General features: G+C 40.3%; 1 protein-coding gene across 10 annotated transcripts in view; it reads left to right on the forward strand.

Annotated features, from left to right (window-relative positions):
* BTBD7 (BTB domain containing 7) overlaps positions 1-16393 on the forward strand; it is a 57699-nt gene that overhangs the window by 2470 nt on the left and 38836 nt on the right. For 6 of the 10 annotated variants that reach the window (XM_037031091.1, XM_037031094.1, XM_037031095.1 and 3 more), the window contains one exon: positions 14465-14501. The exons of 3 other annotated variants lie outside the window; for them this stretch is intronic. The gene's annotated coding sequence lies outside the window, so the exon portion shown is untranslated. Of the gene's footprint in view, positions 1-355; positions 828-14464; positions 14502-16393 lie in introns of those variants that run through there. One more of the 10 variants, XM_037031096.1, reaches the window with a different exon arrangement.

The following is a 16393-nucleotide window of genomic DNA, read 5'->3' on the forward strand; positions in this document are numbered from 1 at the left end:
TTAATAAAATTATATGGGTTTAAGGTATACTGTTCTATAATACCTCATCTATAAATTGTACTGTGTGTCCACTACCCCAAGTCAAGTCTCCTTCCATCACCGTTTATCCTTTACTCTCTTCTACCTCTCCCACCCCCTTTCCCTCTGGTCATCATCACGCTGTTGCCTGTAATGGTTTTTGGTTTGTTTCCTTTAATCCCTTTACCTTTTTCACCCAGCCCTCCTACCCTCTCCCCTTTGACACCTTTGAGTCTGTTTTCCTTTCTTTAGTTTATTTTGTTCATTAAATCCCACATATAAGTGAAGTCTCATGGCATTTGTCTTTGACTGACTTACTTCATTAGATTTAGATTTGGGTCCTCTTTGCGAGTTACGGGGAGCCTTTGAAAGTTCGGAGGCCAGACGTTAATTAATATGGTAAACTAGTAAGGTGGACCTGTCAGTTATCTACAGATTGACTTAGACTGAGAAGAAACTGGGGTGAATAAACCCGGGCCGACAGTAGCTATAACAGCTGCCTGGGTATGAAGAGATGAGATCTTGGATTAGGGTAGAGTCAATAGGAAGGAGACATAGCAGGTGCTATTTTATTTTTATTGTAGTAAACACAACATAAAACTCCATTTTAACCTGATTTAAGTCTGTAGTTCTGCAGCATTAAGACGGTTGTGCAGCATCACCACCACGCGTCTCCAGAGCACTCGTCCTCTTCTCCCACGGACTCTGTGTGCCCATTAAACACTGACTCGCCGTTTCCCTTTACCCACGGCCCCGACAACCACCACTCTACCCTCTGTCTCTGATTTAAACTACTCTAGGAACCCCATGTAAGTGGGATCATACAGTGTTTCTCCCTAGGTGACGGGCTCATGTCACTTAGCATAATATCTTCAAGGTTCATCTGTCTTGTAGCATTTGTCAGAATCTCCTTCATTTTTAAGGCTGAATAATATTCCACCATATGTATATACTACATTTTGTTCATGTATTTATCTGTCGATAGATACTTGGTTTGCTTCCATTTTTTGGCTGTTGTGAATAGTGTTGCTTTGAGCCAGGGTGTACAGATATCTGAGTATGGGCTTTCATTTCTTTTAGGCATATATGTACCCATAAAATTTTACATTCCCACCAGCACTGTATAAGGGTTCCAGTTTTTACATATCCTCAGCACTTTTTTTAAATTTTTTTATTTATTTTAAATTTTATTTTTTTAAGATTTTATTTATTTATCTTTAGAGGGGAAGGAGAGAGGAAGAGAAACATCAATGTATGGTTGCCTTTCGTGCATCCCCTGCTGGGAGTTGGCCTGCAGGGAACCGGCCTGCAACCCAGGCATGTGCCCTGACTGGGAATCGAACCGTGATCCTCTGGTTCGCAGGCCTGTGCTCAATCCACTGAGCTACACCAGCCAGGGCAGCACTTTATTTTTATAATAGTCACCCTAATGGGTGTGAAGTGGCAACTCATTGTGTGTGTGTGTGTTTAATTGACTTTAGAGAGAGGAAAAAAAGCATACATTTGATTTGTTGTTCCACTTAGTTATGCATTCATTGGTTGATTCTTGTATCTGCCCTGACCTAGGATTGAACCCACAACCTTGACATATCAGAAGGATACTCTAACCAGCTGAGCTACCTGCCCAGGGCTCACTGTGATTTTGACTTGCATTTCACCGCTGATTAGTGATGTTCACATCTATGATGTTCACATCCTGTATGCTTATCAGCTGTTTGTATATCTTCTTTGGAGAAATATCTGTGTAAATTATTTAAATCAAGTTGCTTGTTTTGTTGTTGGTAGTTCTTTATAGGTCCTGGGTATCAGTTTCTTATCAGATGCATGATTTTCAGATAGTCTGTGCCATTCTGTGCATTGCCTTTTCACTCTGTTGAGTGTCCTTTGATGCACACAAGTTTTGAATTTTAATGAAGTCTAATTGATCAAACTTCTCCACTGTAAAAAGAAATAGGCAAGTGAGGGTTGTTTTAAATCTTTTTTTAATATTTTATTTATTTTTTAGAGAGAGGGGAAGGGAAGGAGAAAGAGTGGGAGAGAAACATGAATGTGTGGTTGCCTCTCACATACCCCATACTAGGGACCTGGCCTGCATCCCAGGCATGTGCCCTGACTTGGAATCAAACCAGTGACCCTTTGCTTCAACCCTTTGCTCAATCCACTGAACTACACCAGCCAGGGCACAAGTGAGTTTTTTAAAGAGGTATCTTTTTAAGAAATGAGGTAACGTTTTTCTTTTTAAGTTGATGCTCATGGAAAGAAGTTATCAGAATCCAAAATTTCAGAGAGGCATGATTTACTTTAGATTTATAATGCAATTCAGACATCCAGTACCTATTAATATTTGCAAAACAAGTTCAAAAATATTTAATGAGGTTTGTGGTTTTTAATTTTCTTGACAGTCTATAAATTTGACACTACAAATCATTTTTCGTAGCATCCTTACCACCTTAAATAATATAGACACTTAAAAGAAAACATATAATGTCAAGTTTTATAATTGGCGTTGAATTCATATAGTGAACCTTACATTAAGGTTGGAATAAATCGGAGTCATCTTATTCCAGTACACACAACATCCTTATCCTTTAAATCACAGAATTCAGAAAAAGGTCCCCTTTTTGGAGCATTGTTGGGAGTATTTATAGTTGTAATGTAATAGAACACTTGACTGGGATTCAAACCTCCATTCAGATTCTGACTTCTGTTTCTGTGAACTTAAGGAAGCCATTTAATCTGTCTGAGGCTTAATTTTCCTGATCTGTAAAACTAACCAAATAAAACATATGTATGTATTATGTATGCATAAGCAGTGTCTTACATAGCAGCTTTGCCACCTTGTAAGTATTTATTCCATTCTTTTCCTCCACGTTACCACTTCCTTACTAGTCTGGACTGCTTATTGACAGCATACCAATCAAGTCACTGCTAATTGTTCTCCAACTCTCCCGCTTTTTCTCTGGCCATTCTCTATGTTGCTACCATTCATACATTTCTAAAAAAACAAATTGGAGCATGTTACTTCCCTACAGACCTGTGTTAACTTTCTATTGTCTGTAGGACAAAGTACAAATTCATGAGTTTGAGATGGTGTCCATCCTTAGATTTCCCGTCATTCCAGCTATACCAAGCTGCTGCTTGTTTTCTGTGCTTCTGTTTTTCATGTTTATCCCAGTGTTTGTCATCCAGGAGACTGAGATGATTCATCACCCACCCCAGGGCGAGATTTTGATTACTCCAAGCCAGTCAGCTCAAGGCCTTTCTCTGCAATCTGATACTTGTCCCAGTGAGATTGAAAGGAAGGAGACATGCTGTTTCTGGGAAGAGGGTTTTTCCCATGTGACCCCAGTTGTTATCGGCATGATGAAGCATGCCCTAAGCATGGCAGAGCAGCAAGGTAGAAGGAACTTGGGTCCCTGACAGCATTATTTTAGACATGTATTGAATTGGGCCTGTGGCTTTCCCTACCATGGGACATCTCGTGACAGATAAATTTCTTATTGTTTATAAAGTCAATTCTTTGGAGTTACTTGCCATCAAAAGATCTCCTAATTGGTACAGTCCTCTTTATTCTTCTAGATCCACTTCAAACAGTACCTTTACCAGTAGTGATACACTCACTCCCTTAGTGTCTTGGACCCCTCTTCCATCCCTATTGCACTGTACTGTAATCATTTGCTTATATGTCTGACTTCTCCACATAGCTTTGTGTACTTTGAGCCAAAGCCTACAGTATATAGCAGTGTCTGGTACATTATAGATACTTAGTGAATGAATCGTTAGGATGAAATAATAACATGAAAACGTGCTTTCTAAACAATTTTTTAACAAACACGAGGTATGGTATTGTCTTTATACTAAAGTCAGTTAGACTAGACTTGTAAAGTGGTTTTTGCTTGTCCTTAATTATTTTCTAAAATTGTTCTCTTAGATCGAAAGGGTTTTTTAAATTTATTTAATTATTGTTCAAGTACAGTTTTCTGCCTTTTACTCCCATCCCATCCCAGCCCACCCCCTAAGTGGTCCCCACCTCCCTCCCATTTCCCCCCCTTCTTAGTTTTTGTCCATGTGTCCTTTATACTTGTTCCTGTGAATCCTTCCCCTTTTCCCCTGAAATTCTCTCCCCTTTCCCTTCTTGTCCCTGTCAGCCTGTTCTGTATTTCAGTGTCTTTGGTCATATTTTGCTTGCTTTTGTTTTGTTGTTTAGGTTCCTGTTAAAGGTGAGATCATATGGTATTTGTCTTTCACCGCCTGACTTATTTCACTTAGCATAATGCTTTCCAGTTCCATCCATGATGTTGCAAAGGGTAAGAGCTCCTTCTTTCTTTCTGCTGCATAGGATTCCATTGTGTAAATGTACCATAGTCTTTTGATCCATTCATTTACTGATGGGCACCTAGGTTGCTTCCAACTCTTGGCTATTGTAAATTGTGCTGCTATGAACATTGGGGTGCATAGGTTCTTTTGGATTGGTGCTTCAGGGTTCTTAGGATATACTCCTAACAGTGGAATTGCTGGGTCAAAAGGCACGTTCATTTTTAGTTTTCTGAGAAAATTCCATAGTGTTTTCCATAGTGGTTGTACCAGTCTGCAATCCCACCAACAGTGAACTAGGCTCCCTGTTTCCCCCCAACCTCTCCAACGTTTGTTGTTTGTTGCTTTGTTTATGGTGACCATTCTGACTGGTGTAAAGTGGTATTTCATTAGATCGAAAGTTTGACAGTCCCTTAAGTGTTACGAAAAAAATCTTACCTACTAAAGAGGAATCCTGGAAGGAGCAGTAAAGGAACTGTGTTGTTACTGTGTAAGCCCCACCCTCTCTTCCTTCTTTAGAAGGAGACTTGGATGCCAGAACTAACTTCAAGTATAATGTGTCTTTTTTCCCTTATATTTTGAAATTGTATTAAGCATGTTTTATCTGGGATTTATTTGTGAATTCTTTTTTAGAGGAAAATTCCATAATTTGCTTCATAAGACTTAGTTATTCTTGTCTTCAGACTTTCCCAAAATATTTTCTCCTTGCTTGAGACTAGACATGAGAATTTTCTGGTAAGCAAAAAATCTTTGTGGCAAAACAAGATGGATGAGTTTGTAGCAAATGTTAGTAAGAGTTTATGGCAAATCTCTTTTACACCTTTATTTATTAAGTCAGAGCTCCATCACGTGCTTCAGCAGTAAAGCCTGACAAAGGAAAGTTAAAATTCCCAATTCAAGAGATTGAAACCCATCAGCTGTGGTAAAATTATGAATGCATAAAATTGTTTTTAAAAAGCTTTCTGATTGCTCTGGCCTGTGCGGCTCAGCTGGTTGATGTGTCTTCCCGGAGACAGAAAGGTCCTGGATTTGATTCTCAACAGGGTACATTCCTAGGTAGCGGGTTCAATCCCTGTCAGGGCATGTAAGGGAAGCAACCAGTCAGTATTTCTCTTTCTCTCTTACCCTCTTCCTCTCTCTCAAAGTGATGATAAAAGTGATGGAAAAATGTCCTCAGGTGAGGAAATACTTACACACATACATACATACAAGCTTGCTGATCATCTTTAGAGGATGCTGGGAAGTTACTTGTTTTGAAAATCAGTAAATAAAAGTAAAGAATCATTCACTTATTCTGCCTTTTCTCTACAAACCATACAACAAACAAATATTGAGTTTCTCTTAGAGAAGTGTTCCAGTTAGTGAATAAAGAAGAAATAATACAATATCTCCATGTTGCAACCCTTAATGAATTAATGACTCTAGTTGGTGACCATTGGTAATTGCTAACATCCCAGACTGAGTAGATATTTTGTACCCGTTGTTGGGAATGCACACCCTACCTGTGAAGCAGTCTTGCCAAAATGAACTTTAAAAATACAGCAGTGATCCTGAATCTAATAAAGTCACTGGGTCTAATTATCAATTAGAGGAAGTAACAGGAGTCAGGAGGACATTTAAACTATATCATGGTGATGCATTTGCCAAAATCCAGACTATGAAAAAACTATGGATAGCCTGACTTCTTCAACAAAATTACAAGAGGGAAAAGGAGGGACATGAGAGGAACCTGTTGAAGATTTAAGAGACATAGTCATCCAGCCACAATGAACCTTATTTGGGTTCTGATTCAAAACAAAACTAAGGAAAAAAGTGAAACAATTGGGAAAATGTGAAACCCTGTCTGGGAACTTCTTAAGATAGTATTAGCCCTGGCTGGTGTGGCTCAGTGGATGGAGCACTGGCCTGCGAACCTAAGGATCGCCCTGGTTCGATTCCCCGGCTAGGGCACATGCCTGGGTTGTGGGCCAGGTCCTCAGTAGGGTGTGTGTGAGAGACAACCACACACTGATTTTTCTCGCCCTCTCTTTCTCCTCCCCTTCCCCTCTGTCTAAAAATAAATAAATAAAACCTTTTTTAAAAAAGGCATTGTTTTTTATTTTAGGTGTGATAATGGTTATTGTAGTTTTTTTTACATCCTTTCTTGCAGAGAAGCATAAGAAACTATTGACAGATGGAATAATATGTTATCTAGGACTTGTTTCAGAATAATTTAAATGGGCCCTGGTTGGTGTGACTCAGTTGGGTGCCCTCCTGCAATGTAAAAGGTGCCGGTTTGATTCCTGGTCAGGGCTCATGCCTAGGTTGTGTGTTCAGTCCCCCAGTTGGGGTTGGGTGACAATAGATCAATGTTTCTCTCTTGCATCGATGTTTCTCTTCTTTTTCTCTCTCCCTCCCCCCTCTCTAAAAAAATAAAAACAAAATAATCCAGAGGAATTAGATAGATAGTGGATTGTGGGGGTTGGTTTTACCATTCTCTTTACATTTGTATGTATTTTTTCTTCATTACAGAAATTACAAAAGTATCTTCTGTGAAGGAGGGGAAAACAAGTAATAGGAAGGAGTGAAAATAGAGAAGCATAGTCATAATTGTCTTTGCTGTTTAGATGCCAGGAGGTTGAATATAATTCACAACCCAGAAGCTTACTGTTCACCAGTGGTGCGGAGCACTAGGGATTACTTTAAGATCTGTCCTTTAGTGTTAGATGGGGCTGATAGAGTGGAAGCTGGCAGTTTAAGACTTGAGTAGCAGTCAGCAGTGCTGTAGGCATATAGAGTGAGAGAAGGAAGACATGGCTGTTCTCTTCAGAAAGGTTGGTGTAAGACTGGATACTTGTGAGATGCTTTCTTGTTTAGGACAGAAAACACTAAATTAGGGAATCAGAATACCTGAGATCTAGTTATAAAGTTTTGCCATTTTACCGTATCTATTTTACCTCGGATAAGTCATTTCACATTCTACCTTAACGACCTCATTCAGAGATATGAGAATGAAGCCTGTCCTGCTTACACTGAAGATTTAATGTGAGAATAAAATGACAAGGTGTGAAAAAGCATGTGAACTATATGTCCCTTTATAAGATACTTGCCCTACAATCATTAAAAGACTGTAAAAAAGGGAAGACGTGTCATTGCTTTTCTGTCTGTTTTAGTGAGGTTTTAAGGTTACAGTTCAAAACACACAACATAAAATTTACCATTTTAACCAGTTTTAAGTGTATAGTCCTATGGCTTTAATTTCATTGTGCAACCATCACCACCCTCTATCCCCAGAACTTTATCTTCCCCATCTGAAGCTCTGTGACCATTACATACTAACCGCCCACCCACTAGCAACTGTCACACTACTTTCTGTCTCTGATTCTGACTATGCTGGGTACCTCATATAAGTAAACACATATGATATTTATTTTTTTAAGATTTTTAAAAATTTATTTGTCTTTAGAGGGGAAGGGAAGGAGAAAGGGAGAAAAATATCAATGTATGGTTGCCTCTCATGCATCCCTTGCTGGGAACTGGCCTGCAACCCAGGCATGTGCCCTGACTGGGAATTGAAGCACAATCCTTTGGTTGGCAGGCCCGCGCTCAATCCAATGAGCTACATTAGCCAGGGTTGATATTTATCTTTCTGTGATTTGCTTTTTTCACTTAACATAATGTCCTAAAGACTTATCCATGTTTAGCATGTATCAGAATTTCCTTCCTTTTTTAAGACCTAAAAATATGCCCTTGTATATTTCACATTTTGTTCATTAGTTTACCTGTTGAAGGATGCTGAGTTTGTTTCCACCTTTTGGCTATTGTGAATAATGTGGCCATGTGCGTTCAGATATCTGAGTCCTTGTTTTTATTTTTAGAGGGTATATAGCCAGAGTTAGAATTGCTGGATTGTGTGTTGTGTTTAATTTTTCGAAGAATTTGTATTTTTTTAAATAATCACTTTATTGCAACCGAGACATGTGCCCTGACCAGGGATAAAACCAACGACCTTTCGCTTTGGGAAATGGCTCCCAGCACACTGAGCCACACCTGTCAGGGCTGCCCTTGTATATGTTTTAACATTTGCTAAATATGTTTGTGTCAGGAAATGTGATTTTTTTTGTTTTGAACGAATTTATGAGAAATTTCAGTTTTTTAAGTTCAATTTCTGTTCGTCTATTGTGTTTCTGTTTCTCTCTTCAAATCCTCTGAAATGCAGATCTAGACTCGGGTTTCTCACTGCCTTCCCTAAAACACCCAAAGTCACTTTTCTACACACCTCTAAGCCAACAGTAGAAACAGCTGTCCCAGTTAGAACAATGATTTCATTTATTCACTCACATACTGTGTGCCTGGCTTAAAAGTAGTCTCTGTCCTGAACCACATGGCCCCATTCCCTGTACGACAGTCGATCGGGCAGGTTCTGCAGTCTGTCCTGGAGGGCCTCGGTCATTCCCACCCGCGTCTGTCCGCCCGTCTTCTTGGCTCTTGGAGAAGATTGTTTTGACCCTCTCAGCTCTGTCTCGCTTTGGGGGACCTGGCTGCTGTGAGGAGAAGACAGCTGCTTAGGGCTGGGAGAGGCAGGGCCAGGCAGCCCCTGCTCCCGCTGCTGTGTTCGTCCAGGTGCAGCCCAGGCTTTCCCAGCAGTCTCAGCACTGCCAGAGGCCCGGACTGGGGGTGGGGGGGTGTGTGGGGGGTGGGGGGGTTAGCAAGGCCCAGGAGCTGAGAGTTAGGCTTTGCACCTTTCCAGCTCTCTGATCCCATTTTTTCTTACCTGTCACTTTGGGAAGATCTTAGTGAGCTGTGTGGTAAAAGTGGCAGAGTAAGAGGTCTGTGCATGTCTCTATAATGTAGCTGCATAGGTCCTTTACCCACTACTTTCCAGTAATTTGTTCTCAGCTTTAAGTGTCTAGAAACTGAGTTTTTCAAAATACTTGTACATCTCTAATATATTTCATCCAGGCCAGGTCAGACCTGGCACAAGACTGGGTTCCTCATGACATCCCTTCTCTTGTGATGAACCACTTCTGCTTTCCAGTGTTGGTCTATGTTTATCATCTTATTTTTTTAAAGATTTTTTAAATTTATTTATCTTTAGAGAGGAAGGGAAGGAGAGAAGGGGAGAAACATCAATGTATGGTTGCCTCTCATGAGTTCCCTGCTGGGAACTGGCCTGCAACCCAGGCATGTGCCCTGACTGGGAATCGAACCGTAATTGTGTGTTTCGCAGGCCCTTGCTCAATCCACTGAGCCACACCAGCCAGGGCATCATCTTATTTAACTCTTAAAACAACCTCGTAAGTAGGTGATTTGAGAATCACCCCCTCATTTTAGAGATCAGGAGAGTCTAGTCCTTATTAACACGTTCGTGGACTGTGGTAAAAATCCTCGAGTAGGTCTTCCTGCATCAAGTATCTTCTACCTTGAAGCCATTTAATAATCTTTTGGAAGCACAAATATAATGATGCTTCTTTCCTGTTCTGTGCTTTGATCCAGTAGTTCTTCTATGTGTTCTGGGTTTTTTTTTTAAGTTTTTATTGAATTTATTGGGGTGACATTGGTTAATAAAATTATATAGGTTTCAAGTGTATAGTTCTGTAATACATCATGAGTATGGCGTATTATGTGTTCACTCCATTGTGTTCTGAATGAAGGCCCAGTGCCTTAGTGTGGGATTTGAGGGTTTTTGATCCACCTCTGACCCCTACATTTAGACATGCACTCCTTAGGCCTTAGACACATTTTTTATCAATATTCATGTTACTCAAATAACTGTGTGTCTACTTTGTGTTCTGTGGTGGATGGCAAGGATCTAAGATAAATAGACTGAGTATCTACCCTCAGGAAACTTAACGGTGCAGTGTATACATACTTGTACTGCAATATTAATAGGTAATAGAGGTATAGGGTTATGAGAACTGGAAGTGGGGCGTTGACTCATTTATTTTTTCACTGTGTATCTAATAACTTAAATGACCTTTTCATTTTTACTCAGTGCACTCCTGTTCTTGAAGATCTGGATCTAAACTAGGAAGTTAAAACAGCAGTCTTTAAAAAAAATTTCCTAAGAGATCTCATTCAGGACAGAGTCGCTGGCTGCTATATTCCCAGGGCCTCACTGCCTAGCAGATGGTAGATGCTCAGAATTGGATGGATGAGTGAGTGTGTGAATGGGTGGATGATCAAGCATAGAAAAGTGTCATCCTGCCATCAAGGAACATGTAGTCTAGCTATAAATATTCAGAAAGCACTTTTGCTTTGATTTCATGAGCCATCCTTTCAGTTAAGTCATTTTTTGCTTAACACGAAAGATCCTTTTAAGTAACAAAAGTCACACTGTTAGGTGTGTACTCACTTCCCAATTCTGGAATGGAACTATATTTGTCTGCTCCGGAAATTTTTTCTCAAACATTTAGGGGGAAAAATTGCAAAGATAACATTGTTTATAAGAGCCTGAATGCCAAGAGTGGTTTTGTAATTTACCAGCTCTGTGACCTTGGTTGAGTAAAGTAAAGCCTTCCATGCCTCATTTTCCTAACTTCCCAGTCTCTTCTTGTGTGAAATGCGGATAAACCCTGGCCAGGTAGCCCAGTTGGTTAGAGTGTTGTCCTGAAATGCCAAGGTTGCAGGTTCAGTTCCTGGTCAGGGCACATACAAGGAGCAACCAAGTGAATGTATAAATAAATGGAAGAGCAAATTTATGTTTCTCTCTCTCTGTCTCTGTCTCTCTTTTAAAAATAAAATTGTTTTAAAAATTACTTCCTTTAAAAAATTAGCTGGGAAAGTGGGGATACTAGTAGACCGACTCCTCACATTATGGAGAAAATTAAAGGAGTTAATCCATGTAAATGGCTGAAAAATAGTTGGCTCATAGTATTCAACTGATGGGTGCTACAATAATCAAGTATTGTAATCACAGTATATATGTCTCTCTAGATTTTTATTCCTGTGAGAAGCTGGTAACATTTAAATGCTAGCTATAAGTTTTACACATCAAATTTAAGCATGTATTTTTTAAATATATTTTATTGATTATGCCATTACAATTGTCCCATTCCCCCCTTCACTCCTCTCCACCCTGCACACCCCTCCCCCACCATTCCCCCCCTTTCATCCATGTGTCAAAAGTTCTTTAGATTCTTGGGAATACACATTCCCACAGTATTCCTGCCCTCCCCACTTCTATTTTCTACCTACCGTCTATGCTACTTATTCTCTGTACCTTCTCCCCCCTTCTCCTCCTCCCACTGTTGCTAACCCTCCATGTGATCTCCATTTCTATGTTTCCGCTCCTGATCTAGCTATCCTCTTAGTTTGCTTTTGTTTTAGGTGTGGTTGTTAATAACTGTGAGTTTGCTGTCCTTTCACTGTTCATATTTTTTATCTTCTTTTTCTTAGATAAGTCCCTTTAACATTTCATATAATAGGGGCTTGGTGATGTTGAACTCCTTGAATTTGACCTTATCTGAGAAGCACTTTATCTGCCCTTCCATTCTAAATAAAAGCTTTGCTGGATAGAGCAATCTTGGCTGTAGGTCTTTGGATTTCATGACTTGGAATACTTCTTTCCAGCCCCTTCTTGCCTGTAAGGTTTCTTTTGAGAAATCTGCTGACAGTCTGATGGGCACTCCTTTGTAGGTAACTGTCCCCTTATCTCTCGCTGCTTCTAGAATTCTCTCCTTCATTTTCATCTTGGCTAATGTAATTATGATGTGCCTTGGTGTGTTCCTTCTTGGGTCCAACTTCTCTGGCACTCTCTGAGCTTCCTGGATTTCCTGGAAGTCTATTGCCTTTGCCAGACTGGGGAAGTTCTTCTTTATTATTTGTTCAAATAAGTTTTCTACTTGTTGCTCTTCCTCTTCTCCTTCTGGTACCCCTATAATTCGGATGTTGGAATGTTTAGAGATGTCCTGGAGGTTCCTAAACCTCTCCTCATTTTTTTTTGAATTCTTCTTTCTTTATTTTTTTCTTTTTGGTTGTTTCTTCCTTCTGGTTCACTCCCTTGATTTGAATCCCAGTTTCCTTTCCATCACTATTGGTTTTCTGTGCATTTCCCTTCATTTCAATCAGTTTAGCCTTCATATGTTCCTCTAATTTGTGGCTAAAATCAACCAATTCTGTGAGCATCCTGATCACCAGTGTTTTGAACTGTGCATCTGAAAGTTTGGCTATTTTTTTTTTGTCACTTAGATTTATAGGCTCTGGGGCTTTGAGCTGTTCTTGAGTCATAATGTTTGGTTTGTTCGCACCTATTATATATGAGGGGCAGAGCCTTAGGTGTTCACCAGGGCGGGGCGACCCAGTTGCTGGGTTGTGACACCGTATGTGGGGGCGGGGTCAGAGAGGGGAAAAAATGGCACTTTGCTCCTCTCCGCTCTCTCCCAGATCTTCATCCCCTCTGCGGCCTCCCACAAGCAAATTGGGTCCCTCTGGTGCTGGTTCCCGGGTGTGTGGGCCCGTGTACTCTCCAGCACCCTGTGCGTCTCTCCAACGAACTCTCTGTGAGCCTGGGAGCCTCTCCTGACCCCTCGACCCGGAGAAAGTCTTTCCAGTTAGTGATTTCAGGTTCTAATTCCCATTGCTGGGGCCCTAACCTGAGCGGTCTGTCTCACTGTTCACTCCTTCGCTTGGTTTATCTGCATGCAAATGTGCGACCGCAGTCAGCCAACCGCCCTGTGCCCCCACTGGGTCCACCTGTCACCACCCCACACCTGGGATCCACCAACCGCCTCTGGTTCTGGTCCTGGGTCGGTCAGACCGATCTTTCCAGCCTGACCCCACTCTGCCGCTGACTCCGCCCATCTTACCAGTCTGCCTGAGTGGTTCGTTATTGTTGGACTTCTGTACAGTTCAATTTTTACTGTTTTAGCTGTGTTTTTGTTTTTAAAACTTCGCTGTCTTTAAATTTAGTTGTGGGAGGGGGCACATTGTTTCCATCTATGCCTCCATCTTGGCCGGAAGTACTAAATTTAAGCATTTAAATATAAGCCAAAACAATTTTGATAATTCTGGAATCTGGGTAATGGAGGTTTGGTAGCTCAGTATACTATTACTCTCTTTTGTGTATTTTTGAAATTTTTTATGATACATTTTAAAATTAGAAATGTGATGATTTGAAAAAGATGATGCTAAGCAGTTCTAAAGTAAAGAAACTTATTAGGCTGTATTTAATTTTATATTTTTCAAAAATTTGGGAAGACTCCGGAAATGCTGGTCCAGGGTTTTTTTTGAGGGGAGAGTTTCTTTTTTGTTTTTTAAAAAATTGTCATGGGGTTGTTGATTCTCTCTGTCACATTCAACGTGATCCCCACCCCACCCTAGTTAGGTCTGCTACAGTCACTTATTTTAAGCCAGTTACAGTGTATCATCTGATTGAGAATGGTGAAACTAGAAAAGTAATTTACCAGCTTTCTAGGGCCATTGCATCCTGTGGGCCTTTTCTAGTCTCATAGGCCCTCTTTCTTATCATCCAAAAATTGGATTTCGTACTGTTTCGCTTAGGAGACAGGCAAAACTTGCCTGTAATGAAAACATCTCTGGAGAGATTAGACCATGATTAACTCAGTTCTAGCATGTAAAGGCAGCAGATTAGATTAATAAATAAATGACATAATATAGGATTTTGTTTGCCTAAAAAATAAATTGAGTTTGTTCCCTGAAATTTTTGAGAAATACAGCTTTAGCACTAGACCTGCACAGTCAAGGTTACCCCAGGGTTTGGAACTAGGCACGCAGGGTGCACTCAATGGTTATGTCGGATCCAGAAAAGTCCCCCCCGCCAAGTCTTTCCGAGGCCTGCCTTTCTTTTGGTGTCAGAGCTCCAGTGGGAGATGTGAATGTCACCCAGATCAGTCCATCTTGAAGGGGATTCCCATGGACTCAAAGCTACCGGGAAGAGACTCTATACCTAAGTCCCCAAAACACTTTTATTTCAAGCCACCCCTCCATGTCGAGACCCTGGCTGCCCCTGTGGTGCTTGTTATGGTGGCAAATGGCCAAAGCATCCTCATGGCAGCCTGTGACTTCCCTAGTCCTTGCTAGCTCTTCTTGTGTCTCCAGTAGGACTAATGATGTCTTGTAACCCTTTTGACTGCTTTAGATTATCTAATTGTGCTCCTCATAAAATTGAGTTTTCTTTTTTTTTTCTTTTAAGGTATTTTTGATGAGATTTAAATCTCTAATGGACCAATGTAAGTGTTTTGTGTTCCTACAAATCTTACAGATTTCTCAGGTGAAAATAATTCTCGTGTGTGTGTGCATGTGCCCACATAATGTGGTGAAGTGAAGTGAGAGTGAAAACTCAGTCTGCTGCAGTGGACACTGATTTTCCTTCGTCTGGAAGCAAGGCTCCATCCTTCCTTCTTCTGTGTCAGCAGCGTACTTTGTGCTATGTTAGTGAGTTTTTCCGCAGTCAGTAGAAATTACAAAGAAAACAAGGAAGTAGTATGGAACTTCAAGAATGAGGAAAGACGAAAAGGAGAAGAGGAAAGGAGAAGAGGACGGACGGCCACGGGAGTGACCCGGGAACACCTCACCAGCACTCTGCGTGTCCGCCGATACTTCCAGACTCACACTCCTCTTTTAAATATTGTTTTCTCATTCTTGGTATAGACTTTTGTTTTTCATAATGTTTTTATTCTGGATCATTTTTAAAATATTTCAAATCTGAGAAGGGATTATCTCTGCCATTTTTATGGTTTAAGTGTGAATCTTTAGTGACCGAAAATAGGATTTGACTTGTAAATGAGGCCACAGAGGCTTCCCAGGACCCTAATTTCTGTAGAAGAAGCCCGAACAATGCCTGAAAGAACCTTGAAACTTTTAAGGAGCTCCGTTTGAAAATAAAGATTTATTAGACTAACTTTTTAAACAAGTTTGAACTGAAATTAACCCGTGCAGATTTAGTTTCTTCTTTACAGGACTGGACAATGAAAATGAATTACAAAGGAAGGCAGCCTTTTCTGTATTTCTAGTATATAAGAATAGAAGACTGAGTTTACACTAAGCATCCCACTTTAAGAAAACTAATTTTGCTGGAAGAAGTAATTTTCTTAGACCATTTAACACTTACAAAATAGTCAGTATGTTAAACTCCCAGATTAATGAACTTGCTGGGTAGTTCTTAAAGAACGCACCGTCACGTCTCTGATGACGCATAGCCTTTCTGACTTCAGTAGCATGCACTAAAGTGAAAAGTCTCGTGTGCTCTGTTTTCCTGGATGGGCAGACACATTTCAACTAAGAAATTTGCTTGTATGGGTATGCAGTTTGATTGAAGATACTGCTACTTTGCATAATGTCTAATCAGTGGAAAGTTTCCCAGCCTTTTCTTGGACACTATAGGTAGATAAGTCTGTGCTTAAATAAATAAATTTTCGTGTACATTTTAGAAAAGGATTGAAGGAAAGCACAATGTTAATACTGATTTTCTTAAACTTGAATTCCGAAGGTTATGCTGTGTCAGTAATACTGGAAACCAAGTTCCAAGATCTTGGCACAGTTCTGTTTCCAGCAGGATTTTCTGTGATTGTGTGTTTGTGTTTTACTATGTTTGTTAAAGCACTTCATCCTTCCTTATGAAGCTAGATTAACTGCCTCCTTGTTGGTTACCTAACAGCTTTAATGATAGATTTTAAATTGTGTTTTCTCTTAAACTAGTACCTTTTTTAGTGAGATAAATTTTATATATCCAGATGCTGTAAACATTTAGAAGTATTCCTGTTACCGCTGTTCTCTCTGAGTTTCCACTCTGTGCATGTGTGGACCTCCTGCTGGCAGTTCTGAAAGTTAGGGTTTTAGAGTATAGAATTTACTCTGTAATTGTTAAATTATTTCTTACTGGTACTCCTTTGTCCATGCTAGGTCAGAATAGCAAGTAATAGAAAGAGTGTTTAACTTCCTTAAAGGCCATGGAACAAGTAACCTAAAGACACAGTGGTACCTACATCATTCCAGAGCTCATGACGAGTGCCAGAACCAACGAGAACCAAACGTCGAGGCATTTTCCCTCACAGGGCAGCGTTGTAGCTTGTACAAGTTCTAGCAAGTGCAACGAGTCCTGAGGCCCGAGCAAGCGCCAAGT

The sequence above is a fragment of the Sturnira hondurensis genome, unplaced genomic scaffold (genome assembly GCF_014824575.4).
Source record: "Sturnira hondurensis isolate 20B ecotype Veracruz unplaced genomic scaffold, ASM1482457v3 Scaffold0021143, whole genome shotgun sequence".
NCBI lineage: Eukaryota > Metazoa > Chordata > Mammalia > Chiroptera > Phyllostomidae > Sturnira > Sturnira hondurensis.